This window comes from Dreissena polymorpha, chromosome 15 (assembly GCF_020536995.1).
Source record: "Dreissena polymorpha isolate Duluth1 chromosome 15, UMN_Dpol_1.0, whole genome shotgun sequence".
In the NCBI taxonomy this organism is placed as follows: Eukaryota; Metazoa; Mollusca; class Bivalvia; order Myida; family Dreissenidae; genus Dreissena; species Dreissena polymorpha.
Genome location: NC_068369.1, coordinates 2,158,149 through 2,171,104, shown reverse-complemented (window position 1 = coordinate 2,171,104; position 12,956 = coordinate 2,158,149). Strand labels below are relative to the sequence as shown.

General features: G+C 34.2%; 1 protein-coding gene and 1 long non-coding RNA gene across 2 annotated transcripts in view; one reads left to right on the top strand and one right to left on the bottom strand.

Moving 5' to 3' along the window:
* The window catches only part of LOC127860774 (amiloride-sensitive sodium channel subunit beta-like), a 168,072-nt gene that overhangs the window by 145,587 nt on the left and 9,529 nt on the right, over window positions 1-12,956 (bottom strand). The gene's annotated exons all lie outside the window — the stretch shown is intronic.
* On the top strand, window positions 257-6,333 carry LOC127860504 (uncharacterized). Its single transcript, XR_008039823.1, has 4 exons — window positions 257-814; window positions 3,362-3,493; window positions 3,983-4,108; window positions 4,585-6,333. It is a non-coding gene; the product is annotated as an uncharacterized LOC127860504 (long non-coding RNA).

Below are 12,956 nucleotides of genomic sequence, written 5' to 3'. Positions count from 1 at the left end.
TAGATCTTTAAGCTAAGAACATGTAACTCGTTTTAAGATTGATTTTTTTTTGGATGCGTTACTTAAAGGTGAACTGTCGATTTTATAACGAAAAATGCATTTTTATAAATATGTATATTCTAAAACAAGTGGAATCATCAAGAGCTATGGCAAAAAATATTGCGATACTAAAAAACGATGTTTTTGTTTTCCGTAAACCGCCCGGGTATTTCCGCCACCTATTTTGGTTGTGACGTCACCGGCACTCAACGCGCATGACTCGGATGCACGTCCATTGTTATTACGAATCGAAGCGTGAACACTTCGCGCTAAATGTCAAATTTGACACTCAATAGATCTATCACGTTAGCAAAATACAATTCTTTTACACAAGTTTTATTGAAATCGTGTGCTTTCTCTGTATTTTTTGCATGACAATCGTTATTCGATATGGTTCAGTGTGTTGCTTTCGGGTGCAAAGAACGTGAGGAAAATGGAAAGAAGGTTTTTTTCCGTTTTGCGAAGGATGATGTTACTTGTAAGAAATGGATAAAGGCTGTCAATTCCAGGAGAGTAATCGATGGGAGACTGGTTGATTTCAAACCGAGTAAGGCATCTAGATTGTGCTTGAAACATTTTGACGACAGTTGTTGTTTTTTCATCCTCCAAGTGTTATGGCTAGTGTTGGAATGGAGCTCAAAGCTGGTGCAATTCCAACGATATTTCCGGAAACAGAGGCATACAAAGCTTCAAAGAAAGCTCCTCTAAATCCCAACGACCTTGGACCAGGGAAGCACAACCGAGCGAAGTATGGCGCCTATTCTGAAAGGAACCGGTAATTATGTTTCTAATGACTAATCTATGCTTGTTTATTTTGATATTCACAGTGCTAAATAATTTTAGTCTGATTAGTCAGCATATTATTACAAATGATTTCAAGACATTTGTATAAAAAAATGCGTTGACATCTGGTTAGAAAAATAATGCAAAATAGTCTCTGATGCAAGTTTATTTCAAATACTGGAGTGGTCAGGCTAATACAAAGGAGAGGAAGCTGTACTGTAGAAATATTGTTTGACCTATAGACTACAGTATTCTCACACATTGTTTTGTCAAACATTTGAATCCGCAAACAAATTATAAGTATTTCTTCACAATATTAACCATGCATTATATTTAAATAAATTATATTAAATCAATAACATAAAGGTGGTCTTATAAGCGCAGTGGTTGATATGTGTCCTTCTCAGCTAGGTGACCTGAGCTCAAGGCCATTTCCTGTATATTGTTGAGTAATGTCAGAGCTGTTGATGGTCAACATACAGGATGGATTAGGTTTTTCTGGATAGTGAGCTTTCCACTCAGAACACATCCGCAAAAAATGGAAATCCTTCTGTACCAAGTAGCTGGAAAATGCTGCTCATATGATAATTCCAATTTCATCCACACTTTAATTCCAATTTCATCCACACTTTAACTCTTTGCATGCTGGGAAATTTGTCGTCTGCTAAAATGTTGTCTGCTAAATTTCTAAAATTAGCATTTTCTTAGATTTTTTTCAAAGAATATTATCAAAACAGCAAACAGTTTGGATCCTGATGAGACGCCACATTCTGTGGCGTCTCATCTGGATCCAAACTGTTTGCACATGCCTTCAAAATTCGGTTCCTGCACTGAAAGTTAAGAGTTAAAAGTCTAGTCAGTTTATAAGGAATGCTGGGGCACACATGGGTTCGATCATGTACAGCCTTATGCTCAGTATGGATATGCCTAATTATTTTACCTTTTAATATATATTTTTCAAAATTTTCTTATATTTGTATGCATGTATGAATCAATGGCTTAGTGACAAACAATTAATTAAAACACTTCTCTTATTAATAAGGAAAAATAGGTTAATCAGTGGAACAGCTTTAAAACTGACAAAAACATTCCATTTGATAAATAAATAAGACTAGCTAACTCACCAAAAATATTCAAAGTATAAAAATAATATTGGGCTTATTTTAATTACATTTCCATAAGATAAGAAAGTATGAGAGAATCAAAGTGCTGGTAAAACTATAATTATGTAAACTTTCTTATACTGATATATTGAACAAAATAAAAAAAAGTACTGTCTATTACACAAATGATTAAAAGACATTGTAAAAGTAAATTTGAATACTGTAGTATTAATAAAAATATTAATAGTATTTACTAACACCATTCAGCATGCTGTATTGAATTATTCAGATAAAAATGTAAATTGAGAAGGGTTTTGTGCATGGACTGTAATTATTTGTACAATTTATTATTTCTTAAACAATGAACAGCTTGGCATTTCTCTGAAATAATATTCTCTAGATTCAATTAAATATAACAAAGCACATGATTGCTTTCTTAGTTTCTTAAGTTTCAAGAATGTCCATGGTTACCAGTCAAATTGACACCAGTTACCAGTGTTGTGTATTAATCCATACAGAACTGTGTCATGGAGTTTATGGCTATTTGGTTGTTGAATAGCGCCTTATCTTTGGATATATCACAAGATTATGGTAGAACACAGTATGGTTTCAAGATAAAAGATTATTCCTAGCCCAATTAAATCAACAAACAATCATAAAATGTATTACTATCAGGCCAGTGCCCCTGCTTAGCTAACCAAGGGGTGCAGTTCCAAGTCCCACCCAAGGTCTCACTATACCCTACACCATGCTCTTGTGTGGATTTTATCATATGATTATAAAGGAAGTTGTATTTATCAATAAATTAATATAAATGTTCAAACTGAAACTAGTTTATTTATAATAGAAATTGTGTTTTCAATTAACAATCATTTTATTAGAAATATTTACTTAGTAATTATAATGAAACACATGCTTTTATATTAAAATTATGCAAATGAGATAATATGGCTTTGTGCACTGAAGAGCTCTTTTAAGAATTAGCACCCTTCAATTTCAAAATCCAAAAAGGAAACTGATCAGACTATCCCCACTACCACTCAAAGGCTAATGATTGCAATATATCTGTCAGGTTCTGAGAAAACTAGGCATAATGCCTGTGCGTAAAGTGTCGTCCCATATTAGCAGTCCGCACAGGCTAATTAGGGACAACACATTCCGTCTTAACAAGATTTTCAGTAAGAAGGGACTTCCTTTAAACAAAAAATACCATTCCAGCGGAAAGTGTCATCCCTGATTAGTCTGTGCGGACTGCACAGGCTAATCTGGGACAACACTTTACGCACCTGCATTATGCCCAGTTTCTCAGAGTGCGACACATATTATTTCAAAGTTCAATAGCATAGTTTGGCTTATATTAAGTGATATAAACATTTGTGTCATTCTGTCATTATTCTGTGTGAATTTATAAAAAGTAACATGACAATTATTTGTAGGACCCATATTCATCATGTGTGGAAGAGCCAGATGTCTGTGAAGAAATGTCTTGTGAACAGTCGCCTGTTCGGATCAGTTATCCTGAATCACATTTTGATAATGTGTATTCGCAGTCATCACAGACATCTGAGGTTCGTAATAATGTCAATTAATAATTAGTTTGTTTAACAATCTCCAAACAATGTCAATTATTAATAAGTGTGTTTAATTATTTCCAAACAGCCTGTTTTTTTATGTGATAGGAGTTACATATTTACATTGGCTTGAAAAAAAATCCTCAATTCTTGTGATATAGTTTTTATTCTTTATTTTCTGTTTCTATACATGGGGAAACTTTCTATTTTTTTATGCTCCCAAAGGGTTGCATATAGTTTTTTAACTGTCCATCAGTTCGTCCGTCTGTCAGTCCGTCCAAAAACTTTAAAATTGGTCATAACTTTAGCAATATTGAAGATAGCAACTTGATAATTGGCAAACATGTGTATCTTACGGAGCTGCACAATTTGAGTGGTGAAAGGTCAAGGCTATCCTTCAAGGTCAAACGTCAAATATATGCTTCAAAGTGGCGCAGCAGGGAGCATTGTGTTTTTCTGAAAAATTCAAAATGTTCATCATTTCAGACGGTTGTATTTCGGCCAACAGAACATAAGGGATTCACTGTCAAACCACAGGGAAAGAACTCTCCTATCCTAAGTACAAGGCTGGACACCATGTGGTTAAAGCAGTTAAAGAGAATTGCACTTATGGTAATGTATTCATAATGAATTTTATTGTATAAATAATAACCACAGATAGCAATATTGAATTATCTTGTTGAAGAATTTTTTTTTGCACATAAAAAAAATACATTACAGCTTACAGAAATCACCTGAACTTGTCCAATATGTTGAAACAAAATTTAGAAATTATGATTCTAAAATCTGGTGATTATTCTCAATGTAAAACAACATTAAATGTATTTGCATGTTGAACTTGTTGAGTTTTTAGAATAATCTTGATACAAGTCTCTTTTTCTGAACAGATAGTGAAATTATCTAAAATATCAAAATAAATACATGAGTTTACATGCAATCTTTTATCAAAATGTTTGGTTTCTTAAAGCAATAGATTTCTGTAGTACATGGTTGACGACAACAATACAAAAAACATTCATTGTTTATTATTCTCTAATAAGAAGGAACAATTTATCAATAATTATAGTTTGTTTTAATATAACTTTCAGACTATGTTGATGGACTAATGGCAGAGCTGCTTAGGATGAAAGAGGAGTACAAGAGCGATGCCAATGCAAGGGCTGCCTCTGGCAACATTCTGTTTTCACCGCCACCCGTCTTCATCTGCAAACAGAATCCTGAAGTCAGAGGCTGTGCAGAACCATCGTTCGCGATTTAATTAGCGAACAGGGATGGAAATTAGTGGTTGCCCGTTTTGTTGTATAGTTATCTATTACTTTTAAAGAAAGTATTGGTTACACATGACACTACATGTACATAGTACTGGGCGCGTTGAGGCTTACGATGGGAAACCAAAAAACTATAGATGGTTGTCCATGTGGGCAACCAACTGTAAAACGTTAGTTTCCATCCCTGGCGAAGCAAAATCAAATGTATGAGTCGGACGGAAATCTCTGGCTGCCACAGCGCATGACGGAAGAGGTCGTCGATCCTTCTTGCTCTGACGGTGCCAAATCCAACGAGCCAGTCTTCTATATGCAATGTATCTGTATACTCTGAAGTTATAAATGTATAAGGATACCATTATGATTAATATTAGTATGTTTAGTAAAACAAAGGTACTTTTCAACTTGACAATTACACAAGCCATGCTGTGGCAGATTCTTACTTAAGTTTACAGTTTAACAAACTTATTCAGCTTGAATATAATATTATATAATATATATTTTACTGAAAATATGTCAGAAATCAGATTTTGTAAGCAACTTCACATCATGTTGTAGCAGGTTGTTATTCTAGTGTACTTTTAAAAAAATTAAACAGCTTGTATTTATATTTTTATTTCAAATGTTGAAAAATAATAAGGAACTGGCATTTGTAAGAAACCAAAAATCATTGTGTAGCAAATTGATACTTCATTTTACAATTAGATAACCCAGTCATCTTGTATACACGCGTATTTTAATGTTGATTAAAATTGTTGTCTTTTTTATGTTATTTATCCACCGCCAGAGGCGGAGGGATATTGTTTTGGCGTTGTCCGTCCGTCCGGCTGTCCGTCCGTCCTGCACTTTTGTGTCCGGAGCCATATCTTGGAAGTGCTTTGGCGGATTTCATTGAAACTTGGTATGAGTATATATATGCATAAGAGGATGATGCACGCCAAATGGCATTGTACACCATCTGTTAAAAACAGAGTTATGGCCCTTTGTATCTTGAAAAAATGCTTTTTACTTTAGGCACTTTTGTGTCCGGAGCCATATCTTGGAAGTGCTTTGGCGGATTTTATTGAAACTTGGTATGAGTATATATATGCATAAGAGGATGATGCACGCCAAATGGCATTGTATACCATCTGTTAAAAACAGAGTTATGGCTCTTTGTATCTTGAAAAAATGCTTTTTACTGTATGCACTTTTGTGTCCCGAGCCATATCTTGGAAGTGCTTTGGCAGATTTCATTGAAACTTGGTACGAGTATATATCCCCCGCCAGAGGCGGAGGGATATTGTTTGGCGTTGTCCGGCTGTCCGTCCGGCTGCCCGTCTGTCCGTTACTTTTGTGTCCGGAGCCATATCTTGGAAGTGCTTTTGCGGATTTCATTGAAACTTGGTATGAGTACATATATGGATAATAGGTTAATGCACGCCAAATGGCATTGTACACCATCTGATAATAACAGAGTTATGGCCCTTTGTATCTTCAAAAAAATGCTTTTTTAGTGTCAAATATAACACTTTTGTGTCCAGAAGTATACAGGCGGGGGATATCAATTCAACGAATTTGCTTGTTTTATTATTTGTATCAAAACATATTTACAGTATGAAATACAAATGACAAGTTTACACAAAACATTGTGTTATTTAATGTCTACAGTGTATTTTCTTTACAAACAATCTGTCCTGGTTTCATAAACATTTTTAATTATTAATGACAACTTACTCATGTATTGGTTCTTCATCACCGATGGGACCATTTACATCAAGGAACTCATAAAACGAAACTTCAATGACATCTGGATGTAGACAGTTAGCTTTGAAGCCAGTGTGCTCAGTTATGCACTTTACCCCTGCCTCGTCCATCCTTTCCATCAGCTCTGGGTATTCTGTGCAGCATTTGCACTCAATCTGCACACGATATGGTGTGCAACATGAACATGCACACCTGAAAATAAAAGAAATACGTCGAATTGCAATACAAACATTCCTTCCTAATCAGAACAGGTTCAAGTATCCGTTCTAATTACAATAATTAGACCATACAACCTAGTCATATTCAACAAGCTTGTACTGTAGAATAACAATCAAAGAATTTATATTTTTTTTTGCCGACACCTGCATGTAACAAAATTATATATTTACCAATCCGTATTCCCAACACGATGGTCGTCTTGGGCATCGGCAAAATTTTCCTCGCTGTCCGAGTCAGAATCAGAAAAAATCTGATTGACTGTCACTAAATTCTGGCTCATACATATACGGTTGAACGGAAAACTCATCGTAATCGCTATCATCTTCCATTTTTCAACAATTTTTTAACTAAAGTTGCAAGATATAATACATCCGAATCCATTTATTATGCCGGCTCGTAATTGAGTCGTTATTGAGTGCCTGTTACGTCACTTCCGGTTTGAATGAAAATGGCGAGAACATCGGAATGTGTGAAAAATCGCGACTTTGTTCTATTCGTTCTCGCTAATAACACCGTATTTGAAATGAAGTGAGGAGCGAAATAGTTTAGATATGCACTAAATTCGATAAATAAAGGTGTTTTACGGGTTTTTAAAACCGCGGCAGGTGAACTTTAATTATTCCAACAATTATACAATTTTGTCCATATATTTATTAAAAATACATGGTTATCAAAAAAGCTTAAAAAGCTTTTGCCCGTAAATAGGTAGCACCTATAATCATATTAAATCGAAGCTTTATTGCGTTTATTGATACTGGTATCCACGAAGCTTTGTGGATTAAAATTAGTACAAATATAAATAAGTTTTACGGTGTTAAAGATGGTCAAGGATATTAAATCATGCGTACAAATAATAAGGATATGTCTTATTCGGGGCTTGTTCGAGTTTCGTTAGAGGAAAATCAGGGGAGCCATTATGACCTTTGTTATTTAATGTATTCATCTAGGAAATTCACGTTTGTATTAAAGGGACCTTTTCACGTTTTGGTAAATTGAAAAATAAAAAAAAAATGTTTCAGATTCGCATATTTTCGTTGTAGTTATAATATATGTGAGAACACAGTAATACTGGACATTTGCCATGCTCTAAAATATCCATTATATGCATCATTTGACGAATTTAACACCTGGAAATTATAAAGCGTTGCAACGCGAAACGCTTGAATAATTTGGAGAGCTCTGTTGTTGTCGCTATATTTTGTGATACTAAGAGGATTGCTTATTGGCGTCGCTCTGGAGAGCGGCGACTAGTATGTAATGCATTTGTTTTCGCTTATGGGAGGAGAAGTTTTTTTACGGATCAATGTATATATTTTTGTTTTAAGAATATCTTGCATAGTTGTAATTTTTGTGTAAATTAGTGTAAATAAGTACTGCATTTGTGCCTATTACATTTATTACAACATGTATTGCCAATAATGCAAAGCTAATTGTTTTAATTAATAACTTAACCACAACTGATCAAAGGGGAAAGATCACAGGGACTGGGCAAATACGCGAAACTTTCTGGTTTTGTATAAAAAATAACATAATCAAAATATATTAATTTTGTGGTTTTTCTAATTTGCTTATTTAGTGGAGAATCAATGTAGTACGATATTTGACGACTATCGCGCAAGCAAGTTTATTGGAAGGCGTAGTGGTACGAAAACGTACAATGTATTAGTTTATAGCTCGGAATAGCTCAGTTGGGAGAGCGTTAGACTGAAGTTGTTTACGCAACAATCATTTAAAGGCCCCCGGTGCAATCCCGGGTTCCGGCACGAACGGAACAGTTCGGCGGCTGACAATTTTGTTCAGTCAGGTTAATAAATATAATAAAGCTTTATTTTATGAAGACATTTTAAAATCTATTTTACTACAATTGGACATTTTTATTAAAATTAATGGATGCCGCGTGGTGACAACGTTAATTAAAATTTCTTACATCACTTAAATATCTTATAAAAATACACGTGTTTTATATTAACAAATAAATGCAAACAACACATCTATTATCCATGTATTTTTATGGTTGTCTATCATAGGCCCTAAGTACTATCCCTACCACATATAGAGCGCGAAGCGCGACACGTATTATTGATTGTAACAATGAGTTGCGATAAAGGAAGCAGCCGCTTATCAAGGAGGAGCTGTGTCCCAGCATCCCGTTTCCCTAGAGTCATGCACTCCTCGTTTTTTTTTAAGAATTACATATAGAGCGCGAAGCGCGACACGTATTTCTATCCAGGTGGTATGGGCCCTTTAGCATTATGCGACCATTACGTCCATAGTTATCTTCCTTAGAAATTGAGAAATTTTGAAATCGTTGCTCGAAGTCCAAATTTTTATCCGATTGTTTCCAAACTTGCACAGGTTTTTTTTTATCAATCAGGACCCACCCCCAAACTCTATATGAGCAATATCGGACCATAAGTCCAGAATTATGTCTCTTTGAATTTTAAAATAAAAGTGAAAAACTGCTTGGTTAGGTGATTATGTCAACATTTTTCATCAGATTCTTTCCAAACTTACAGTGTCTTCATATCAATGAGCATTTTTACCTCATTTAATATGAGAAACATCGGGACAATAAGTCCAGATTTTTTTTCTATTAAATTTGACAAAATAAACATTTTCGACTTGTTTAAAAGATTTCACAACTTTCGTCTGAATCTTTCCAAACGTGTTAAGTGTTTTTAAATCAGTATTAATCGAACCCTATTGAAAATGATGAATATCGGAACGATAAATCTATTATGATCTTTTACTGAATTTCAAAGTATTGTGAAATGCAGCTTCTTTATGCAATTTACAGTTTTCATTCATTTTTTTTTTCAAACTTTTACAGTGTTTTCATATCAATAAGTACTCAACACCTATCGTTAATGAGCAACGTAAGAATAAGTTCAGAATCATCTCCCTGTGAAGTTGACAAAAATATGAAATAACGCTTACAAGATGAAGCAGATTTTTTTTAAACCTACACAGTTCTGTGCCATTAATGAAAACTGTACACGGATGCCAGTAAAAAAAGGAAACCAATGTAAATAAAATGAACTATGAAATATTTGGGGGTTACAACAAAAAATCATAGATAATGGTTATTTGGGGGTTATAACACAACATCATAAATAATGGTTATTTGGGAGTTATAACACAAAATTATAGATAATGGTTATACCAGTATTTTTTTCTATTTTGTTTAAAGGTCAATTTTAACACTTTTGGAAATTTTATAATATGAAAGATAATTGTTTGAGATGCGGAATAAAACTATTTGCAACAATAAAGCGTTACGCCATATGCCATAAATCACCAGGTAAATCTTGCAATAGCGCGCCGTTTTCTAAAAGTTGGACTCACTTACCTCCCTTGCTGTGACGTCAGAGCTGTACATCCGCTATTTTTAACAGCGTTATTTATGCCGAGACGATCAACTGCATTGCTATTACATCAATACTTTTATGTTAAATTATGGACTTTTCTGACGAATAGGATCATTATGAAGATGAACTGCATGAAATTAGACCGTATATGTACAGTACACGCCATTTCATCGATTTAAAAAATCTCAATTAGAAAAGACTCCTTTTCCCAAAATGGCTGGAAAAAGCCCTAAAATGTTCGTTATTAGATTGCTCATCATATATCTAAATTATTGTATTTTTTTGTAAATAAATGCAAGTGAACGAAATCGTATTATTGTAACACATAATTTAACTTATAACAATAATTCTAATCATTTGCACCCATCGATGTAATTACATCCATGCTCTAACTGTTCATCGCGCATGTTTTGTCTAGTTCGTAATCTTTTCCACTGAAATGCATAGTGCAAATGTAAAGTTCAATAAAATTTCAGAGGACAGAAAACACACTACCGCATTTTTCGGGGGTAAAGACGCGACTTTTTTCCGAAGCGTCTTATTAATGGACGAAAATGAAAAACATAATATCCTATCTTTTGCGAAAATCCTTATGTGTACTCCTCCACGATAAAATCGTAGTCAGTTAGATCTACTGATGATAGCAACCGGGTGTAATCCTGGAAATCGTGCTTTTCACGCATTATATTATCAACATAGTTTTTCGACACGGAAAGCTTTTTAACAAATTTATATTTAATTCATTACAAATATATTACAAATATAAATGTTTTGTTGAATTCCCCAATAAGAATACACATTTATAATCCGAAACACACTTCTGATTGTCTTCTCTTAGCGCGCCGTTTAAAAATTCAAGCATCAAATAAACATTCGGGATTGTTTGCAGATATAAACAGAATATGTCTTATTTTCCAAATTTCAATGTTGTTAGCCTTTTAGCCTTTTAGTCGCCGATGCTTAAAGGAAACCGTGCTCGCACCTAGCTGTAGGCTCCCGCACCTGGATTAGTGATAATTTCGTGTTGTTTATGCTTTTTGCAGTTTGTACACGTGTCTGTTCTCATCTAGAGTCCGTGGTTTGTATCCACGACGAACCCATAATTGATTTTTAATAATTTCACCATATATGTCTACATGTCGAATTTTATATTAAAAAATTAGGCTGCGACCATTTTGATTTGTCGGCATTCTGTTTCATTTCAGACTCCATGCAGTTCTCAGATCATAATCTCTGTGATTTATTACTCTAACTTGTTAGTTTCTGACCACGCGTGCTCCTGAAAATAGCCAGCGGGATTGTGTTTTATGGCACAAAGAAGCACACAATGGCTTCGACCAGTGTTTTTGATCCTTAAATGTAAGATAAGCACGTGCAATATCAAATATTATGTTGGTCAGTATAAACGTTCTACCGAAAACCGCAGACCGCGTTTTTGTTTTATTGCCCAATCATGCCCTGAACATCCAATATCCTGTGTATTACGACACACAAACTTTAGATAAGCACGTGCCGTCTGTCAAAACAATGATTTTTATAGATCAGTAAAAATATCGAAGTAACTCACACAGTGAATTCCCGTATATGATCTCGGAAACGAGACTTGCTTAAAACGTTTGAAATAACGATATTTATTGTCAAAATAATTTCAAAAAATGAGAACCATCCAACATACATCATACACAGACCAAACAAAGTATAAATAATGTTGACAATTTGAATACAAACATTTAATTGTATACGATGATTTTTTGTGCGATCAGTATACAGTACAATACAAATGTATGCAATTGAATGTAATTTTTCAATAATGAACGAACTAAAAGAGTGTAACGAAAACGATACAGCGTGTTTGATTTTTATTTTGTTCAAAGGAATTGTCAATGGCAAATAATTCGCGAGATACTCCGGTACTTTAGTTGATATTCACTACGAAACTTTTTATCGAAATTTAATCAAATCTTTAAAAAGAAAGATATGCCGAAATTCGTTTCATACTTTGGAAAAAATAGAGAAAGTTTGTGTTTAGGAATTTGAGCACTGTTTCTTCAATTTTTACCAGAATTTAATGTGAAAAACGGAAATCGGCCATATACGGAATTATCATTGTTTTGACAGTTGACATCCGATGGTTATAGTATGAAGTATGAAGAGAAGCTGACGAAATGTTAACACAATCGCGCAGAAGTAAATATATCAGCGTATTATCTGTATCTGTTTCTAATTTTCGTTAATTTTAAAATTATTTAACATTTGCTATAGTATACAATAAATATTTGTAAATATTTTTACTCGGGTAATCGCCGCGTGTAAAGACGCGGCGTGATTCTGTGGATCGATGCCGAGGCAGAAACAGACGCGACTGTTTTTATTTTGAGAAAACAGTTTGTGTTTAGAAACATGGCTAGCACGATTTTGGTGCACCAAATCTTTTTAAGATTTTTGTGTTTCGGAAACTGGAAAAGAATCACATTATCTTTTCCAGAACGTGATTTACAGCGAAAGGCCGCACCATTTTCCCTATTACTGTGAACACAATTTCACGAAAATATCAATACAAACAGAAAAAACAAAACCCGAATTCTGATCTATCGCTTATCTTCTAAGCGGACGCGAAAATGCTTGTTCAGCTCTGACGTCACACAACAGGGGAAAACAGGGGAGATAAGCGAATCAACGCTTTGCGAGATACGATCATAAAAGTCAACAAAATCATCTTTTTCAGGTAAACACAACACGCAAACGTTATTTTCCCGATAATTTAATCATATTTTAATGTAAATAGCGTTTAATATATTGACTTTGGATTTTCTTTAAAGTTGACCTTTAAAATAATCGGTCAATATATTAACACATGCCAAA